Genomic DNA, 20,322 nt, shown 5'->3' with positions numbered 1-20,322 from the left:
GAATGTAAGCAAATGAAATGCAACGCAAAACCCTTCCCCAAACCAAATCACACAATGTCCCCATTGTGCAAAATCATGTAATGAAATAAAAGGAAAACAGGAATTTGCGAGAAAATTAATTAAAAAGGACATGAAGTTGACTCGGAAACTCACAAGACTTTAAGCGCAGCAAAAGGAAACCTCCCCAAACCAGCGTGAGCTAGGAGGTTTCAGTAGCCAGCGGTGCTACCAATAAGTACCTGAAAAGAAGCAAAAGTACAACGCGTAAAACCGAGAGAACAATTTATTAAACGCAACATTATGTGTAAAATAAAGAAACGGAAGAAAACAGAAATGAGTCGGAGAATAAAGTGGAGGAAAGACTCCCTCAACTCCGCAAATCGACCAAACACAGCAGGGGAATGATCGAAAATAGATACAGCAGCGAACATGGTCGATCGACCATATCACCCAGTCGATCGACCAGAGTGAACAGGAACAGAAGCTCCTGGAATTCGCAGCTCAGTCGATCGACCATACTGGCCAGTCGATCGACTGAAATACCTGCCGTAACTTTCTGATTTCTTTAATTAGCTCAATAACTCGAGCTAATATGATCTATAAACCTGTAAATACACATAATAACGCGCCCAAAATTGCGCAAAACCCAAAGTAACAGTCTAAGCATTTAAAATCCTAAGCAAACTTATTAAAATGCGAAGTCTCGCGTACACAAAAGCAATAAAAGGTCCAAAAGCAATACAGTGTTTTATAAAGCATTTGATCAACTAATAGTTGATCAAGAACGGCCACGGAATGGCCCACTTGTTCGGCTTCTGGTTACAAGAAGTAGCCTCTACAGTGCTCATCTCTTCAGCTGCACTCTTCTCAACTCCAACATCCGCAGAACTCAACGGACCAACAGCCTCAACATCTTCCCAATCAATGACCTCTTCTGGCTCAAGAGAATCCAGATCGGACTCCCTCACTTTGACTGGCTCCTCATCGGGCTCCTCATCTGTGCCATAGCTAAGACATCCTAAACCGCCTCTTTGAACGATTGGCTCCTTCACAGCTGGAGCAACATGCGGCTCTTCCTTCCCCAAACCAGCTCCTGCAATATCCAAAACAGAAGAGTCTTCCTCCAATTTGCTCCCAATATGGGGCGGAGGTGTTATAACAGAAACAGGCATAGAGACAGACATATCAGAAAGCACAAAATAAGATTTCTTTTCAGAAACCGTATTACAAGTGACAGGCCACATGGGGTCTTTCTTCTTAGCTGTCTGGGCAAAGACAATGGAATGCTTCCCTACTTTGAAAGTCAATGTCCCTGAGCCAACATCTATAACTGCACCAGCGGTGTACAGAAATGGTCTACCCAATATGATAGGTATGTGAGCATCCTCGGGCATATCTAGTACAACGAAGTCAACAGGGAAAAAGAACTTTCCTATTTGCACAGGAATGTCCTCTAAGACTCCTATAGGCTGGACCGCAGAATGATCAGCCATCTATACTGTCATGTTAGTGACTGCAAACCTAGTCAATTTCAACTTCCTAGCAATTCTCAAAGGCATTACACTAATACTGGCTCCTAGGTTACATAAGGCCTTCTCAATAAAAAAGGTGCCAATACTACATGGGACTGAAAAGCTACCTGGGTCTTCTAGCTTATGAGGTGCAGTATGGGTCAAATAAGAACATGATTCCTCAGTTAGTGCGACAGATTGCACAGTTTCAAGTGACTTCTTTTTTGACAAAAGTTGCTTCATAAATTTCATGTAAGCAGGCACTTGATTAACTAACTCAAGAAAAGGAACTTGCACATTTAAGCTACGAATAACATTTTCAAATTTGTTAAACGATACCTGTTCCTTTATCGGCACCAATGTCTCCGGATAAGGGGCTGAAAGAAGCAACTTAGCCCTCTCCTCTAGGTCTCTCATGCCGGCATCGGTGGATTTAGGCTGAAAATCCACTACCTTCTCTTTGTTGTAGCTTGCCCCTTCTTCAGACCGTCTAAAAAATGAACCATTAATCGTCATCGGGTCATACATTGGAACCGGAACTGACCCGTCAGCATTTGGGTCTTGCCTCAATATTTTCAGAGTAGTCGTACCCCGAAACAAGTGGTCCCTCAAGTTATTAGGCATTGGAGGACGAAAAGACTCACCATCAGCAGCGTAGTCAGTCGATCGACCATGCATGTCAGTCGATCGATCCGACTTCTACAGAACGATGTTGTGTCACTTCGCGGATCGGTCGATCGATCGGGTATGTCGATCGATCGACATACCCTAACGATCGTCTTTTTCTTGCTATTATTCGTTACAGCCTTCTTCTTACTTGGTTCCGCCTCATCTTTTTCAGTGACATCCATGACCATAGCGGGCCCCTCAAGGGTGGACCCAATCCTCAAAGTGATGGCATTAAGGGTCTCCTTTTGATCCGTCTGCGACGGTAAATGTCCCGGAGCTCGAGTTGCACTCTTGCTAGCCAATTGAGCGATTTGGCTCTCTAACATCTTCATTTCGGCCTCTCTAGCTTGAGACTCCTTCAGCAACAAATTTTTCAACTCGGCAAATTCGGAGCCTTGGGACTTCTGCTGCTGCTGTGGAACATACGGAGGCTTTTGATATGGCTGCTGCTACTTATGAGGGGGCACATAATTCTGCTGCTGCTGCTGTGGAGGTGGAGTCGGATTTAGGACATTTTGGCTACTCTACCTCAAGTTCGGATGGACATTCGGCTCAAAATAAGTATTTGTCTGCCTATAATGTTGAAAAGCAGCACAAGATTCATAGGGAATCTGCGCAGTTATGCAAAACATGTCCTTCTCCTCCACATCTCTTGCAGACGAAAGGACCGTCTGAAACAGCATTCACATGATAGATCCCTCCTTTTGAAGCTCCTCCCAACTCGTACTTATCAAATCTCGCCGTAAGAGCCTCTAATGCAGCTACAGAAGGGGATTCAGCACTTCTCCTTTGATTTCCCCTGGAATTTCCATACTCAGCTTTATGGGTGGCCAAATCATCAATAATTTTCCACCCCATAGTCTCGCCAACATTCTCCTGGAATCTGCCATTAGCTGCCGCATCCAGGATAGCCCTCTGATCGTCATAAAGCCCATTATAAAATTGATTGCATAGTCTCCATTTCTCGAACCCATGGTGCGGGATAGTTCGCACCAGCTTCTTGAAACGGACCCATGCCTCATGAAAATTCTCATCAGGACCCTGTTTAAAGCTCGTGATCTGAGCTCTAATGACATTGGTCTTCGAGGCAGAGAAATATTTCTTGTAAAATGCCAGGGCCAGCGAATTCCAATCAGTAATCCCATTAGCGGCTTGATCCAGGTCGCGGTACCACTCCCTTGCAGCATCACGAAGAGAGAATATGAACATCGTCTCCTTCACCTGGTCCTGGGTCACACCGGTTGGTGGGGGTATGGAACAACAATAATCAATGAATGTCTCCATATGTTTGGCTGCATCTTCATTTGCTGCACCCCCGAATTGGTTTCTCTCAACCAAGTTGATATAAGCCGGTTTCGGCTCGAATTTTCTATCCGTCCCAGGTAATGCGAATCCCTTATAAAGATTCTCAGCTATCGGCTCAGAGTGACTGGATATACTCGCTTCTTCAGCCATGTCTGGAGATGTGACGGTCTCAGCTGAGGAAGTGGAAATAGGTAACGAAGGTGGATCCTCCTCAAATAGCTCGTTCTCGTAGTAACTAGACAGAGTACTCAACTCTTCCTCTGTCGGCAATACTCTAGATGATCGTCTCAACTCACGCAAAGTCTTCTCAATCTCAGGATTGAACGGTAGTAATTCACCACCCTGTGACCTGCGAATAAGAAGTAACTACAAGTAGAATATGAGAATAGTTTAAGGAACAAACGTCCCTTAAACTAAGAGAAAGACGAAAAATAGAAACAACTAAAAAATTTAAACAATTACCTCCCCGACAACGGCCCCAAAATTTGATGCCTGTCGTTGTGTGCACCAAAGATAATATTTATAGTCCAAACTACTACTATAGCTAGTGGCAGTCAGGGTCGAACCACAGGGAGGCGATGCAATTAATAGTTGTTTTCTTTAAGTCTAAAGTAACAGATGTGAGGGGGATTTGATTTGAGTTGGTTTTTACTAATGGCAATGAAAAGTAAACTAAGCTAGCAGATGAAATCAAATATTAAAAGGGTTCTAAGATGGTCGGTTCACTATAGTTTCGGCGGCAGTATACTAGGTAGGTTTAAAACAAACACGTGAGACGGGAAAATAAGAAGTCCTCTCGGTCCATTCTTACAGGTAGCATCTTTCGATCTCGCTACAGGTCCCTAATATCACTAATACTAATTTTCGTCCTGAAAAGTGATTTAAAAAGGTCTAAATTAACTCATCTTTCGATATCATTAATCTAGTCGTCTTAGTTAGCTAGGCTATATCCCTTCCCTATCTTTCGATCTTTATTGGGTCGGTCAAATCCTAGACATTAAACTAGTCGCGTGCACTCGATTCCTCAAACAAAGCAATTAAATTAATTAAAATGAGGCATATCTCACGTGGCCGGTCGATCGACCAGGGAACCCAGTCGATTGACCATGGCGCGATTTCAGGTCACTATTCTAATGCCGCCTACTTCTACAGATTCTCTACATCCTAGCACAGGGTATTTAGCTACTCATACTCGTGATAAGAACAACAACACGATTAACAAATAAAGATATTGAATTCATGATTAAATTAACTAAACAAGCAAATAACATGAGACGATAAATTGGCTTTTAGGAAACTATTCTAGCAATTCTATACTATGAACGAAATAAAGCAATAAAACTGAATATTGGAACAGAGAAATACCGAATGGAATTGCAGAGAAAGGAAGAATCTGAAAAGCAAGAACGAAGATAAATTGTATTTGAACAAATATGCCCTAATGCTAAAACTCAATATAGAACCCTAATAAATTTCCCTAAAAGCCGAATGCTGTATCTGAATGAGCAGGTTAAGTTATATAGAAATATCATGTAACTTTATTCTCAAAACCTAAAACACAATGGGCTTCCTAATCCTCGTTCTATTAATTCACGTCAAAACAACGGCTTGGTCGATCGACCACTGTGACCGGTCGATCGACTAAACTGCGCTGAACAGAAGCTTCTGTATGTCGTGCTTTGGTCGATTGACCATAGCAGGCAGTCGATCGACCACTTTAGCTTGTAGCTGCTTCTAATTCTTCATAAAATTGTCTTTCAGGCCTCGAAATGCGCACCAAGTTCGTTCCTTGAGTGAATACATCACGTCAAATGCAATGCAAGGTAGTCGGGGACGGATTTAGCTTGATTCCCGCTGGATTCTTCACATTTCTGCAATAATGTACAAAAACACGAAAGTAGACGAAAATGGGGAGAATAGTAGCATAAACTACATAAATGAGCTCTGAAATGCGTGTAAAATAAGGTGTAAAACATCATATAAATGACACGCATCACTACCTTAGCAACAACAGCAATATGGAGAATCAGGCAACTAGAATGGCTCCTCTACGAAGCCTTCTCCTATACAATAATCACATAACACAAATACACATTGCACAATTCCCTTTTTCCCCCAATTCATACAGTAAACCCTTAAAATAAATCATCAATGACATGAGAATAAGGACTTACCGATGGTGGAATGAAAGATTGAATGCAAAAGCTACGATGATTACAAAAACAGTGGAATATTAGGGAGTGATTAGATTATCGTAAAAGTGATTAGGGTTTGAAATGACGTTTAGAAACTGTTTGCACAAATAAATAATCCCTAAACACTCCCGCATCAAACCGCTGAATAATTACACGCCAGACCAGATACTCGGTCGAGTATGAAGTATACTCGGCCGAGTATCCTCTACTCGGTCGAGTATTCATCATACTCGGCCGAGTATTCCTCGGCAGTAGCCAAACAGAATACATTTTTGACACTACTCGGCCGAGTAGGCTCTACTCGGTCGAGTACTTAGCTTATGAAAATCCGTAGTATTACAGTCTTCCCCCCTTAAAAAGAACTTCGTCCCGAAGTTCACGCTCTACCCTAAAACAAGACACAACAACACACAAAAAGACTCCCCAACGAACACTTATCAACACCAAAGAACTACACAAAGCATCACAAGACCCACTATCCTGACTCAAAATAAGAAAAAACACACACGCGACCATCTTCTACCCCCCTAAAAAGACAATGGTTACGTCCCCGTAACCAATGATACCTAATAAAAAATATTAGGAAAGCGTTCTCTCATAGCTTCCTCGGGTTCCCATGTGGCCTCTTCCACATTGTGATTAGTCCAAAGAACCTTGAGAAAGACGGTCTCACCATTCCTTGTCTTACGGACTTTGCGATCTAAAATCTCTTTAGGATCCTCGACATAGGACAAGGACTCATCAAGCTCGATATTCTCCACCTCAAGTATATGTGACGAGTCACTCACATACTTCCGAAGCTGTGAAACATGAAAAACATTGTGGACTCTATCCAAAGCCGGTGGCAAAGCTAATCTGTAGGCTACCTCGCCTATACGGTCTAAAATCTCATAAGGACCTACAAACTTCTGACTTAGCTTACCTTTGTTTCCAAAGCTCATCACCCCTCGCATAGGTGACACTTTCAAAAGAACCTTGTCACCTACCGCGAACTCTATGTCTCTGCGGTGCAAATCGGCATAACTCTTCTGGCGATCTTCAGATGCCCTCATCCATTGCCGAATCATCTGAACTTGTTGAACCATATCCTGTACCAGCTGTTGTCCTAAAACCACAGCCTCAGAACTGTCATCCCAAAAAACTGGACTTCGGCACTTCCGTCCATACAAAGCCTCAAAAGGTGCCATCCCGATACTCGTATGATAAATGTTATTGTACGAAAACTCAATCAGATTAAGTCTGTCCTCCCAGCTGCCCCCAAACTCCATGACACATGCCCTCAACATGTCCTCTAAGGTCTTGATGGTTCTCTCCGTCTGACCATCGGTTGCCGGATGAAAAGCTGTGCTCATCTTCAAGGTAGTACCCATCAACTCTTGCAGCTCTTGCCAAAACTTGGATATGAACCTCGCATAACGATCAGAAACGATATCCTTGGGTATACCATGTAACAGTACCATATGTCTCCTATAACCCAATGACAGCTGCATCTTAGACCAGGTATCTTTCATAGGAACAAAGTGAGCTGACTTGGTTAACCGATCAACAATCGCTCAGATCATGTTATTACCTTGCTGTGATCTAGGTAATCCCACAATGAAGTCCATAGAGATCGACTCCCACTTCCACTCAGGTACTTCTAAAGACTGAATCTTACCCTGTGGTCTCCTCTGCTCACCCTTGACCCGCTGACAGGTCAAACATCTAGCCATGAACTCAGCTACATCCCTCTTCATGTTTGGCCACCAAAAAGTCTTCTTAAGGTCTTTGTAAAGCTTGTGACCACCTGGGTGAACTGAATAAGGAGTGCAATGAGCCTCCGACAAGATCACTCTGCTTAACTCTGCATCCTCCAGTACACACCGTCTCCCATCAAAGCAAACACTCCCATCTGTGTGGATAGAGAATCTGGAAACTTTTCCACTCTCCACTCTTGACTTCCATTCCTGAATCTTAGGATCAAGCTCTTGCTTACTCTTGATTTTCTCATACAAGTCTGGCTCTATCGTCAAATCCCCGATGGTATCCCCCTTCCTTATCATAAATATCCCTATTTGAGACATCTCATCCCTTAGCTTCAGCAAGGACATGGCCGTACATAGCGAATGAACGCTCTTCTTACTCAAAGCATCTGCAAAAACATTAGCCTTACCCTCGTGATAGATGATCTCCATATCATAATCTCCGATCAGCTCCATCCACCGTCTATGTCGCATGTTAAGCTCCTTCTGAGTGTAGACATACTTTAGACTATTATGATCGGAAAACACCTTAAAGGTTGCCCCGTAAAGGTAGTGCCTCCAAATCTTAAGAGCAAAAACAACTGCACCCAGCTCCAAATCAGGAGTAGGGTAATTCTCCTCATATGGCTTTAGCTGCCTCGAAGCATAAGCTATAACCTTCCCTGCCTGCATCAGAACACAACCCAGACCATTCTTTGAAGCATCGATATACACTTCAAAGTTCTCACATCCCTCTGGCAAAGCTAGAATAAGAGCTGTGGTCAAACGTTCCTTTAAGGTCTGAAACGCCATCTCACAACTCTCATCCCAACAAATATGGTCTCTTTCCTCATCAAGCCAGTCATAGGCCATGCTATGGTAGAAAAGTCTTTCATGAACCTCCTGTAGTAGCCAACAAGGCTTAAGAAACTCCGAATCTCGGTAACACACTTTGGTGATTCCCACTTGGTCACAGCGTCAATATTTCTAGGATCCACAGACACCCCCTTCTTAGATATCACATGAACCAGAAAAGCCACCTCCTCTAACCAGAACTCGCACTTAGATAGCTTGGCATAAAGTTGATTCTCTCTCAGAGTCTACAAAACCATCCTCAAGTGCTCCTCATGTTCTTCCTTAGTCTTGGAATAGACTAAGATGTCGTCGATGAAAACAACCACAAACCTATCCAAGAACGGTGTAAAGATCCGGTTCATCAAATCTATGAAAGCTGCTGGTGCATTGGTCAAACCAAAAGGCATAACCATGTACTTATAATGACCATAACGAGACCGAAAAGCTGTCTTTGGAATATCCTCATCTGCTATCCCAACTGGTGATAACCAGACCTCAAATCAATCTTGGAAAACACACCTGTTCCACTCAGCTGATCAAACAAGTCATCAATCCTGGGCAAATGATACTTGTTCTTCACTGTGACATGGTTAAGCTCCCTGTAGTCGATGCATAACCTCATGCTCCCATCTTTCTTTTTCACAAAAAAAAACTGGAGCTCCCCAAGGTGACACACTTGGCCGGATATAACCCTTATCTAACAACTCATGTAACTGTTTCTTCAACTCAGCTAATTCTTTAGGTGCCATACGTTATGGTTCTTTGGATATAGGACCCGTTCCTGGTTTGAGCTCCACGCTGAAATCAACATCCCTCTTTTGCGGTAACCCCGGTATCTCCTCAGGAAAGACATCATCAAACTCTCCCACTACTGGTATCTCAGCGGCTGTTTGTGACATTACTCGGCCATCTGTCACATGACAAAGAATCAAGGGGCACTTCTTCCTCAAACATGACTTTAAAGTCATCACAGCTATGAACTTACACTTAGGTCTAACAACAAACCCTCTATAAGACACCTTTATACCCTTTGGACCCCTTAAAGACACTTTCTTTTGTCGACAATCTATCATGGCATCATACTTACCCAGCCAATCCATCCCGACAATCACCTCAAACCCATCCATAGGAAACTCTAACAGGCCTACCGGTCAATCTACCCCTCCAACTACCATAGACACTCCCTTATATAACTTGACACATGACATAAACTTTCCAGAAGGTATGAACACGTCATCCTTTACAATCTCAAACTCCCCCAAGCCCATAGATAAAGCATGACTACAAGACACAAAAGAATGTGTTGCCCCCGAGTCAAACAAAACAAAAGACGGTACATTATGAACAAGAAAGGTACCGGTGACTACATGTGCATCATTCTGCGCTTCCTGCCTATCCATCATGAAGAGCTTTCCACTGCTTTTCTGCCCTCCTCCCTGGACCGAAGCATTAGAAGTACTCGGCTTGGCTGCCGAATCCTGGGTGACACTGTTGTTCTGGCGCTGATAAGATCTACCACCACTGCGGTTATAACTGCGATGGTTGTTATGTCCACCTCTGTTGCCCCATGATCCACCCGGCCGGTTGCTAGCAAAGCTCTGAGTCGGCCCCTGAGAGAAATTCCCTTGATAAGCTCCCGAACCTGCTCCGGTCTTGGCAGTTGTGCACTCCTGCTTCTTGTGGCCTACACCACCACATTTGAAGCATATAAGGTTAGATTTGTCACTCATACTCATACCACCACCTTTTCCCCAACCACGAGATCCCCCGGAGAAATCAGCTCCACCAGAAAAAGCCTTGGCATGGTTGAAGTTACCCTTCTTATTGCCCGACTGATTGTTGCTTCCACTGTCAGCCTTCCTTTTCTCGGCAGCAGTCCTTTCATTAATCTCTTTTTAGAGATCTACCATTCTCTCAGCTTGACCCGCTCTCAGGTACACTTCCTTAAGATCAATGGCGACTCCAGCTAGTAGACGGTTCATGATCTTGGCAGATAAACCCCTCTCGAAACGAAGAGCCAAACCCCTTTGTCCCAACTGCATGTCCTCAACATAACGAGACAACTCTAGGAACCGGTGATAATACTCGGTGACTGTCATATCATCGGTCATGGTGAAGGAATCGAACTCAGATCTCATCTTATATCGGATATGCTCCGGCACGAACTGCTCCCTCATAGCGCTCTTCAAACCTGACCAAGGAATAGCCCCCAAACCCTCAGCTTGGTAGTAAGCTCTAGCATCCTCCTTGACATTTTGCCACCACACGGCAGCTTTACCTCTCAGGTAGTATACTACCTGCTCAACGATCATATCTTCCGGACACTTGACCACTTCCATGAGACTTTCCATCTCACGGTGCCACTTCTCAAGCAACTTTGGTTCCCCAACTCCCTCATATGTGGGTGGGTTGAAGCGGGCGATGATGATGATGATGCTAAGCTGAGTAGCATCCACAGGCTCCTCGTTCCCCTTTCCCACATTCTTAAGAGCCTCAAGAAGAGCATCTTGTTGCTCAATCATACGAGCAATCTCATCAATGGTCATCTCAGAAGCTTGAATTTGTGCGGCAGTTCTTTTAGGCGGCATTTTGAGCTGATAAGAAACAAGCGTAAGCACGAAAGCCTACGGCTCAAAATGGGTGTGACCTTACGCTAAAGAAGCACTCGGTCCAGTACACAGCAATACTCGGTCGAGTAAGGACTACTCGGTCGAGTATTACTAATACTCGGTCGAGTAGTCTACTCCAGTAGCCAACGTCAAATTCACGAAACTCATACTCGGTCGAGTATAAAACATCACTCGGCCGAGTATGATCTAATCGGTCGAGTATGCCTAAATACTCGGTCGAGTAAACACATCCAGTAGCCACTGCTACTTACTGCCAAACAACACTCGGTCGAGTGCCTGATTACTCGGCCGAGTACCCCCTACTCGGCCGAGTACCTGCCCTTCTCGGCCGAGTCATGCTAAATGAGCTACAAACAATACACAGTATCCTCTATCATGCTTTCTACCCAACAAACAATCATATATCAACAGGAAGTCGAAGGCCACATAATAGACATGTAATCATGTCAATCATTCACATGCTGAAACCGTTTCACTAAATTTCACATATTTATTCCCTCTACTTCGTTTCAGTTCTCAATATACTTTTACGAATTCCACATACACATTCCTTATCACCACATGCTCCAACCATGGACCTTCACGTAAATGCACATATATGACACAACTCTCAACACATTTCCCCCCGTGTTCGGCTCGAGTTACTGAGGGCCAAATTGCGACTCCGGGACGTCTCCCGAGTCTTTACGGTAGCTCCAAACTACTCTACCCGGGTTCATTTTATTTAGACTCCCTAAATTCATTATGTTCATTTGTTTTAGGTGCCGGAATCTTCGGCTCTGATACCACTTTGTAACACCCCCTCATACGAAGGTTCCTTACCAGGACCACCCTTCCATGAAAGAGTGTTACCATCTCAGTTGCCCGAGGTTAGTATATATCAAAAGCGTCGGTCCTAACACGTTTATTAGAAGTATTGTAAAGTATAAATGTTTACAATCATTCAAATCTAAATCAAAAACTACTAAAGTGAAACCAATATATGACAACTACAAAATATAACTACGACTCGTCACTGTAAGACTATAACTGGTGAAGACGACTCCCCCATGACCGTCCAAGCTCACCAAATGCAATACCTGTCAAGCCTGCTCACCATCCCCGAATGGATCACAGCAGATTCCACGAATAACAACAACGGGGTTAGTACCATTCAATCAATGAAAGACAGACAAACAATGTAACCGGTTGATCATCCTCCACAGTAACTGACTACACACCGAAGTGTGTAGCCCTGCCGGATAACCCATCGCAACAGGTAATCCACTCCGCCGGTGGGGGACCGCAGCCCATCCCCACCAAGTCCAGCTCATCAACGAGCGACAATCCATGTCCCTTAATGTGCACATCCCATCCCCTGACGGGTTGCACGGAGGGCGAACTAGGGTGTGAAGCCACTCCCGCAAGTGACTCCACCACAATCAACACACACATCACAGTACCACAGCATCGCAGCTGTCACAACACCACCACCGTCACAACACAACCACATCACCACATCACCACCGTTACCACAACACCCCTACTTCGATGATTAGCAGATAACACCAATTACAATACAAACACAATCTTAAATCAGTTAACAGTAATTGAGTAGGGAAACCTTGCCTTAGCAACAACAGCAACATGGAGAATCAGGCAACTCGAATGACTCCTCTACGAACTCTTCTCCTATACAATAATCACATAACATAATTACACATTGCACAATTCCCTTTTTCCCCCAATTCATACAGTAAACCTTTAAAATAAATCACCAATGACATTGGAATAAGGACTTACCGACGGTGGAATGAATGATTGAATGCAAAAGCTACGATGATTACACACACAGTGGAAGATTAGGGAGTGATTAGAGTATCGTAAAAGTGATTAGGGTTTGAAATGACGTTTAGAAACTGTTTTCACAAATATATAATCCCTAAACACTCCCGCATCAAACCGTTAAATAATTACACGCCAGACCAGATACTCGGTCGAATATGAAGTATACTCGGCCGAGTATCCTCTACTCGGTCGAGTATTCATCATACTCGGCCGAGTATTCCTCGGCAGTAGCCAAACAGAATACACTTTTGACACTACTCGGTCGAGTAGACTCTACTCGGTCGAGTACTTAGCTTATGAAAATCCGTAGTATTACAATAACCATAACCCACCCATTATTTCGGTCCATCCATAATGTGTACATCCATTTTATTTTTTGTCAATTGTCATTTTGTAATATTGTGTGACATGTGACAATTCACATGTTATTAGTCTCACTAATTTACATTTAACAAATTAAATGTTATTCACAAAATGGACAAATCAATTTTAACTAATTAAAAGGTAATTCACAATTACATATCATAAAATGGATCATGTAAATATAATCTACAATACTTTGTAATTACTTAACCATTCTCTCTTAATTGTTTCATAAACAAATTTTAGTAATATAACATTTTAATTACTAAATCGAATCTTATTTAATCGAATTACAATAAGATATATATATATTCTCATTCATAGACGTAAATTGTTCAATTATAAGGAATTAATTAATCTGTATCGATATGCAATTAATTAAATTATCTATTAAGGGAATCGTCCTTTGGGTGTGACCTTAAGGGATCAACTGATCACCACCGTCAAACGACAGTAATGTCAAACTCTAGTCAACCACTCATTACTGATTAATGTTGATCGGTTGACTTTTATAAATGAATCATCCCTACACGTATTCTTATCATGAGTTTCAATAATGTGATCGCACTATTGTTGAGGACATAAACTCCAGCATTCTAATCAAACTATTTTGTAGAGAGAAATAGTTCAATTGTTTTATCGTTAGAAACTCTAAACTACAGAATCTCGTTTTCCTTTCCTGTTTCTAATATTTAAATTGATAGAGGATGCTTATATTAGGTAGTGTTTGTTAGTGGAGCTGACGTGTTTGTCTCATTTGGATTACCCATCTTGGTGACGGTTTATTTTCAGGTGACTTCCGCTACTGTTCAAAACATTTTCAAGTCGAGCTTTTGGTTAAAGACCTTGTAGAAGTTTTTATTTCATTATATATAAAAGAAGCTTGTAATAAGAGACTTTATATATTGATTATAATGTCCTTGTATTTTGGCAAGTTTTATATGTAAAAGTTAATTTTAATTTAGCCAAAAAAAAATCAGGGGGTGTTACAATTGGTATCAGAGCGGGTTCTTTCTTGATTAGGTGTTAAGATCATCACATCTTAACACCGCTGATTTATTTAAAAAAAATGCTTCTAAAAGTTTTTAGCTATAATTAATTTTCCATTTTGCGTCCAATGACGAAATTTTTATAAGTTGGGTTTAGTTTTTATTCCTAAACTTGAGCTTCGGGGTCGAAGTTTCTTTTAAGGGGGGAAGTTTTTAATACCCCAAATATTTGACATATTCCTTTTAATATTTTAATTTCATTAAGACTATTTGAGAAATAATTTTATAAAAAAAAAAACTTGAAATATTAAATGTTAAATTTGGAGGTGATTATTTAATAAGTCGATCCCGTGTACTTATCACTTTGGGGGAAATCCTAATTTATATAAGACCCTCACCAAAGCCTTCATCCCTAAGGAATTAATTCGGTTGTCCAATCGTTTTGTTCACTGCCTAGCTACTCTTTTCTCTCTGAATTGTTCCTCATGTATGGCCTTATGGTCATGCCCATCATTTATTAATCCATAATCAACAACTTATTATACTATCAATCAGCGGCCATGTTCCTTTCATAGCAAGCATACCACTTTGTGCAATTAATTTCGAAGACCATCGCCTTTACATCGTATTTCAACGAATTGGAGGGTTTAATTACTATTGATCGGGATTTAAGAGCTAGTTATGAGAGATTTATTATTAGTTTCTGATCGATGCGATAAGGTAACACAATTCTACCGATCTTAATTATAATTACCATTGTTCGGGGTTGTGTTTATATTTGCTTATTGTTACTGTATTATGAGTTTATGTGTTGGAATTTTATAGGAGGTACTGTTGTGGCTATTACTCCCACATTTTTATTAGTTATACGATTTTGTAATTAGAAAATTTGTCCTTCAGTTAGAAAGGATGTTTTAGGTCATTTAAGTTGAAAGCTAGTATTGTATAATTGGCCAGTATAGAGGAATACACTTGGAATAAGGGAATATGGGTTGTTTGGAAATTATAGCAGCAAGTACGATTTGATTGTAGTGGTAAGTGAACAAGAATGGTTGAAGCTCTTGTTCTAAGTTGTTTAGAGCATGAGAGGAGCTTGTTATGTTATAAGACTTCAAAAGAGTTTGAATCTATTCTTTTTTACACGAGTTGGGTATAACGAATTGGAATTTTACTCCGAGTGTGATATAAATGAATTACGATATTGTTATGCCTAAGTAGTAGCAGTAGTTATAAATTTAATTGTTCTTATCTTGGTAAGGTAGGTTTGGTTATACAAAGGGTAAGATATGAACATTTATTATAGAGGTGAGAAGGAATTATATGATCAAGAGTCATAGGTTGAATTATTAACCAATAAAGTTTGGCATGGAGTTTGATTTGGTGGTTTTGGTTGCACTGATTTTGAGTTGGACTTTGGTTACACGGTAATTAGAGTAAAGAGTATATTAAATATCAGAAATATAAGTTTTGAATGGCACCTTGTATATGCAGTTGGTGACATGGTAATAATATATCTATTCTGGAATTATAAACTAAGGTTCTAATGTACAAAGAGTTCAATTATTTAGTATTGTATTCAAATTTTTATTCCCTCGGGTGAGTAGCTAAGAGTCTTGTACTCTAAGTGTTGAAATTGGTTTATTATTGAAATTTTTATAATATTGACATTGAACTTTTGATAATATTGACATTGAAATTGAGATGTATATTGTTAGTGGTATTGAGTTATGGGGATTTTGTACCATATTATGTTATACGGTCCATGAGCAACCTTGGTTAATGAGTTCTTTATTATTGAGTATTGTATTAAGGGAATAAATTGTATAAAGTTAGTCTTCCGAGATTAGTGGGGAGCGTTTCTATTGTACTCCATCTTTATTATTATTTACACGTCGCAAGTACTCGAGTTATCTTATTTTTGAGTAGTTATACAATTTTCTTTGTAATGTGACAACTCAGCTTAGTTTCGGAGTTTTGCAATTTATTTAGCATATCCGCTAAAATTCAAAGTCATGAGACTAGAGGTTATAGTTTGGCTCACAACCCGCAGTGGCGAGCCGATTTTTGAAATAGTTTGGCTCACAACCAGTTGTGGCGAGCCTGACATATAAAAAAATACCTAAAGAGAGCCAACCTACAGTGGCGAGCGTGGCATAAAATGCGTAAAGAGGATTATAGTTTGGCTCATAACCCGAAGTGGCGAGCCGATTTTTGAAATAGTTTGCCTCACAACCCGCAGTGGTGAGCAGGGCATAAGAAAATGCCTTTAGTAGTTGTAGAGGTAGAGTGAATTCTACCTTAGTCATTAGAAGACAGACATAGAAATGTGACATAAAATCGATGGCCAATCGTTTCTTGTTAATCTCATTCTTGAAGAAGTAAAGTTCTTACTTGATAGCACTTGATTTGTCTTCTATGAAAGGATTCTTAAACCCTCTAATTAAACTCATTTAATTTTAGATCTAGTTGCAAGCATAACATAAGATAAAATATGGTAGATTTAGCAATGTTCCTTACATTGTAAGTATGTCACGAAATGGGCACAAGTGGGACTCCTTCCTTCACTTGTTCTTGAGCTACAAAGTATATGGATGATCCGCCAAAACTTCACGTATTCATATTCGAATACCTCCTCTTAGTTGCACCAAGACAAACCCTTAAAACTAATTAAATTACTAACTAGGTAATATAATTAGTAACCTTATAATAATCTAATAACAATGATATTACTACTATAGTAATGTAGAATGATATTATTAGATTTCTTACTTGAATAATTATTTTTGATCTAAAACTATTTTAGAGAGAAAAAGGAGAAGGAGAGAGAGAGAGGTGAAAAAGAGATGAATGAATTATATAAAATAAGAAAACCAATTTCCTTATTTTGTTAAGGGTGTGCCGGTTTGGGAAGCCACACAAGGCCAATGCATGGCCTTTACCTTTTTCTTTTTCTCTTACCAAAATGTATAGGGTGTAGTATATGCAAGGTTAGGTTATCCTCATGTCTTTTAAACAATTTAAAAACATCTTATAATAACCATAACCCACCCATTATTTCGGTCCATCCGCAATTTGTACACCCATTTTATTTTTTGTCAATTGTCATTTTGTAATATTGTGTGACTTATGAAAATTCACATGTTATTAGTGGTCGTGATCCCTCATGAGCGTTTAGTTTTCAGTACTTGTCGTTAAGAACACCTAGACCAAAACACAATTTATAACTTTACAAACAACTCTACAATGAGATTTCTATTGCAACTAGTGGTGTCTAAGGGTGTCACAATTGGGGTTTGAAGTAGAAGATCACTAAACTAAATAGCAATGAAAGTAAACAAGCAAGATGAATTAAAAGGGATGTAAACAATTGATAAAAGGCACTAGGGTGTCATGGGGTCATAGGGGATTCATGGGAATTGATCACACAAACATATTCTCAAATTATAAGCAAGCAATTATTGTTGTGATGGATCGAGTTGGTTTATGTCTTACAATCCAAGGAAAGTTTGGGTCCCGGAGCCGAATCGATTAGATTTTACAACACCTACAAGTCGACTTAATCTTCCCTACTCAACAATATGCATGGTCTAATGAGACTCAAGTTGATTTATGTCTTACAAGTCTCATTGAAAAGATAGGTGATGGGTAAAAAATGCAAGGATTCATAGGCTCGCATTTCATCAAACATAACATGTGCATAAGTTGAGATCACAACAAGCAAGAAAATAAACTATGAAAACATATTAGATTAAGCATGAATCATTCCCCATGTTGGTTTCCCCTAATTACCCATTAACCCTAGCTAAGGAAACTACTCACTCATTATCATGTTGAACATGCTAGCAAGGTTGTCAATCATACCAACAAAGTGAAACATGATGAATAAATTAAAGTGATTAACAATAATTAAAAAGGGATTAAGAGAATTATACCTACTAATGATTCCAATAATAAAGCAAAGAATAAAAGAAGTACTTGATGCTTGATTGGAAGGTTGTCAATATCCCAATAATAACCCAAATAATCTTCAATTACCCAAAATAAAGGATGAACAAGAGAGAGATTAAGGAAATAAAACTTGTATTAAAACTTGATTAAATGTTGATTACAAGATTAAGGAGATATTTGATTGATATTAACTAACCTAAAGATTGCTAAGAAGAACATGCTCTTCTAATTAGACTAATGGGGTATTTATAGTGGGGATTAGGTACATAAATTAGGGTTTACTAAGGGCTTAAATGACGATTAAGTCATTGAGGAATCGCCGGTCTCTAGGGAGACTCCGGTCTCTTTTTCGCCGGTCTTAGAAAAAGATGTGCATCCTTCCTTGAAGCTTGTAGAAGACGAAAGTACTGTCTGGGAATCCGGGCGTTTTTGGTACGGGACGGGCGGATTTGGGCGTTCCTGGATGGGCGTCCAGAAGGGGAAGACGGGCGTCTTGTGGAGGTTTTGCCCGGGCGTCTTGTAGAGGAAGACGCTCGGATTGTAGGCCTTGGACGGGCGTCTTCAGGGCAATCCACACGGATTGTCAAACAGTTTCATTCCTTCTTCTTTTCTTCCTTTTTCTTCATAGAATCCTTGAGGATTTCCTCGGGGATGCAAGGATCTTTTCTCATCATTGCCCATCTACTATAGTATGTACAAAGGCTTTCTAATCTTTTCTCTCCTTGATGCTTGGTCATTGAATTCAATCAATTTAGCCTCATTTTGCCATGAAAATGCATGGTTTGCACTCCTTTCCTACCAAGGACACAAGACCTCAAAGAATATGCAAAACAAAGAACTAAAGACAATAAATGACCCAAATATGCACTAAAAAGCATGGGAATAAGGCTAATTCGGGGACTAAATATGCTCTATTTATGGTCACATCAAATATCTCCAAACCGAACCTTTGCTCGTCCCGAGTAAAGAGGTGACAAAGACTAGGACCATTAGTTAAACTAACCTCATAACATAGCCGATATGAGACAATTAGCAGGTCTCACTCCGCCCCTTCAACTCACAACAAGACAACCATGAGGTAGGATGCCTTCTTGCAAGGCAAGGTGGGTCTTGCCAAAATGGCGACACATCCAAACATTAAGCACACAAAATCAAGTAATGGATGCATCTACAAAAGAATAGCCACTTTCCTCATCTAATTGGCGGAAATTATCTACAAGGGAAGCAATTCAAGGGTACACACTCCTTCATAGATGCAATTTATTCAAACTACTAAGCCTAGAAGGATACCAATAAATCCCCTCCAAGTTGTGTCAAGCTAGGGTACCTTTGTCTTCAATCGTTAAATGCTTTTGTCAAGAATAGACTCCCTATGGTGTTAGAAACACTGGAGGATCGCGGAATTCCCCCTCTTGCCTAGATAAGAAGAAGGGTCGTCCCCTCTCTACCATGCACAAAAATGGATACAATGAATAAAGGGATCGATAGAATTTGAGTTTTATTTGGGAGTTTGCTTTGTTTTCCCCCCTAATTTCTTGTGGCATATAACATTTGAGAACATTTTCTTGCCATTTCTTTTGATTTTTGTCTTTTCAACACTTGACAACTTTTCAACTTTTTGCATTTTCTCTTTTGAACATTTTCAAAGTCACCCCATATGTAGTGAGGGTGCCTTATATTTGAAGCATTAGGAGTCTATTTTTGCTCCTCTTTTCATTTGATGCAATTTTTGCAAACTTTCTTTCACTTTTCATTTCATTGAACTCAAATTGATTTCTTTTTGTGCCCATTCCCTTTGATGACAAAAATGAGGTAGAACATGGATGATGGATGCATGCATGGTTTCAAGGGTCACCTTGGAATAAACGGTAGCCAAGAAGTTATCACACCACAAGGTACTCTTGACTAGGCCTTAATCCATGGGTCAAAGGATACTAGCATGACACATCCTAGGGTGTTTTACAAGTATTCTAACAAGAAAAGTCTTAAGAAGAAAAAGCATCTACTAGGGCCTATATACACTTGTTAAGCTTCCCAAGTAGACGGTTTCGCAAAATTTTTCTAACATGCAACTACATGCCATGATGCAACTAGCATATACACATCCTAATGTATATGCTTCTACCAACTAATATGCCATATAATCTAAATGCAAGTCCTAAGTTCACATTGTTATACCGCATCAATCAAAATAAAGCCACATAGTCATTAACATAAAGAGGAAAAAGGAGATTAGAAAGATCATACCATGCGGTCTTCGTGATACTCATGTCTCGGATGTGGCGTAGTCAATCAATGTGAACAAGGAT

General features: G+C 40.4%; 1 non-coding gene across 1 annotated transcript; it reads left to right on the top strand.

Moving 5' to 3' along the window:
* The first annotated feature begins 3,147 nt into the window (after positions 1 to 3,147).
* Positions 3,148 to 3,254, top strand: LOC141625536 (small nucleolar RNA R71). Its single transcript, XR_012535309.1, has one exon. It is a non-coding gene; the product is annotated as a small nucleolar RNA R71 (small nucleolar RNA).
* Positions 3,255 to 20,322: the final 17,068 nt, after the last annotated feature.

The sequence above is a fragment of the Silene latifolia genome, chromosome X (assembly GCF_048544455.1).
Source record: "Silene latifolia isolate original U9 population chromosome X, ASM4854445v1, whole genome shotgun sequence".
In the NCBI taxonomy this organism is placed as follows: domain Eukaryota; kingdom Viridiplantae; phylum Streptophyta; class Magnoliopsida; order Caryophyllales; family Caryophyllaceae; genus Silene; species Silene latifolia.
Note: the sequence above shows the minus strand (reverse complement) of the source record. Positions and strands in the feature narration are given on the sequence as shown.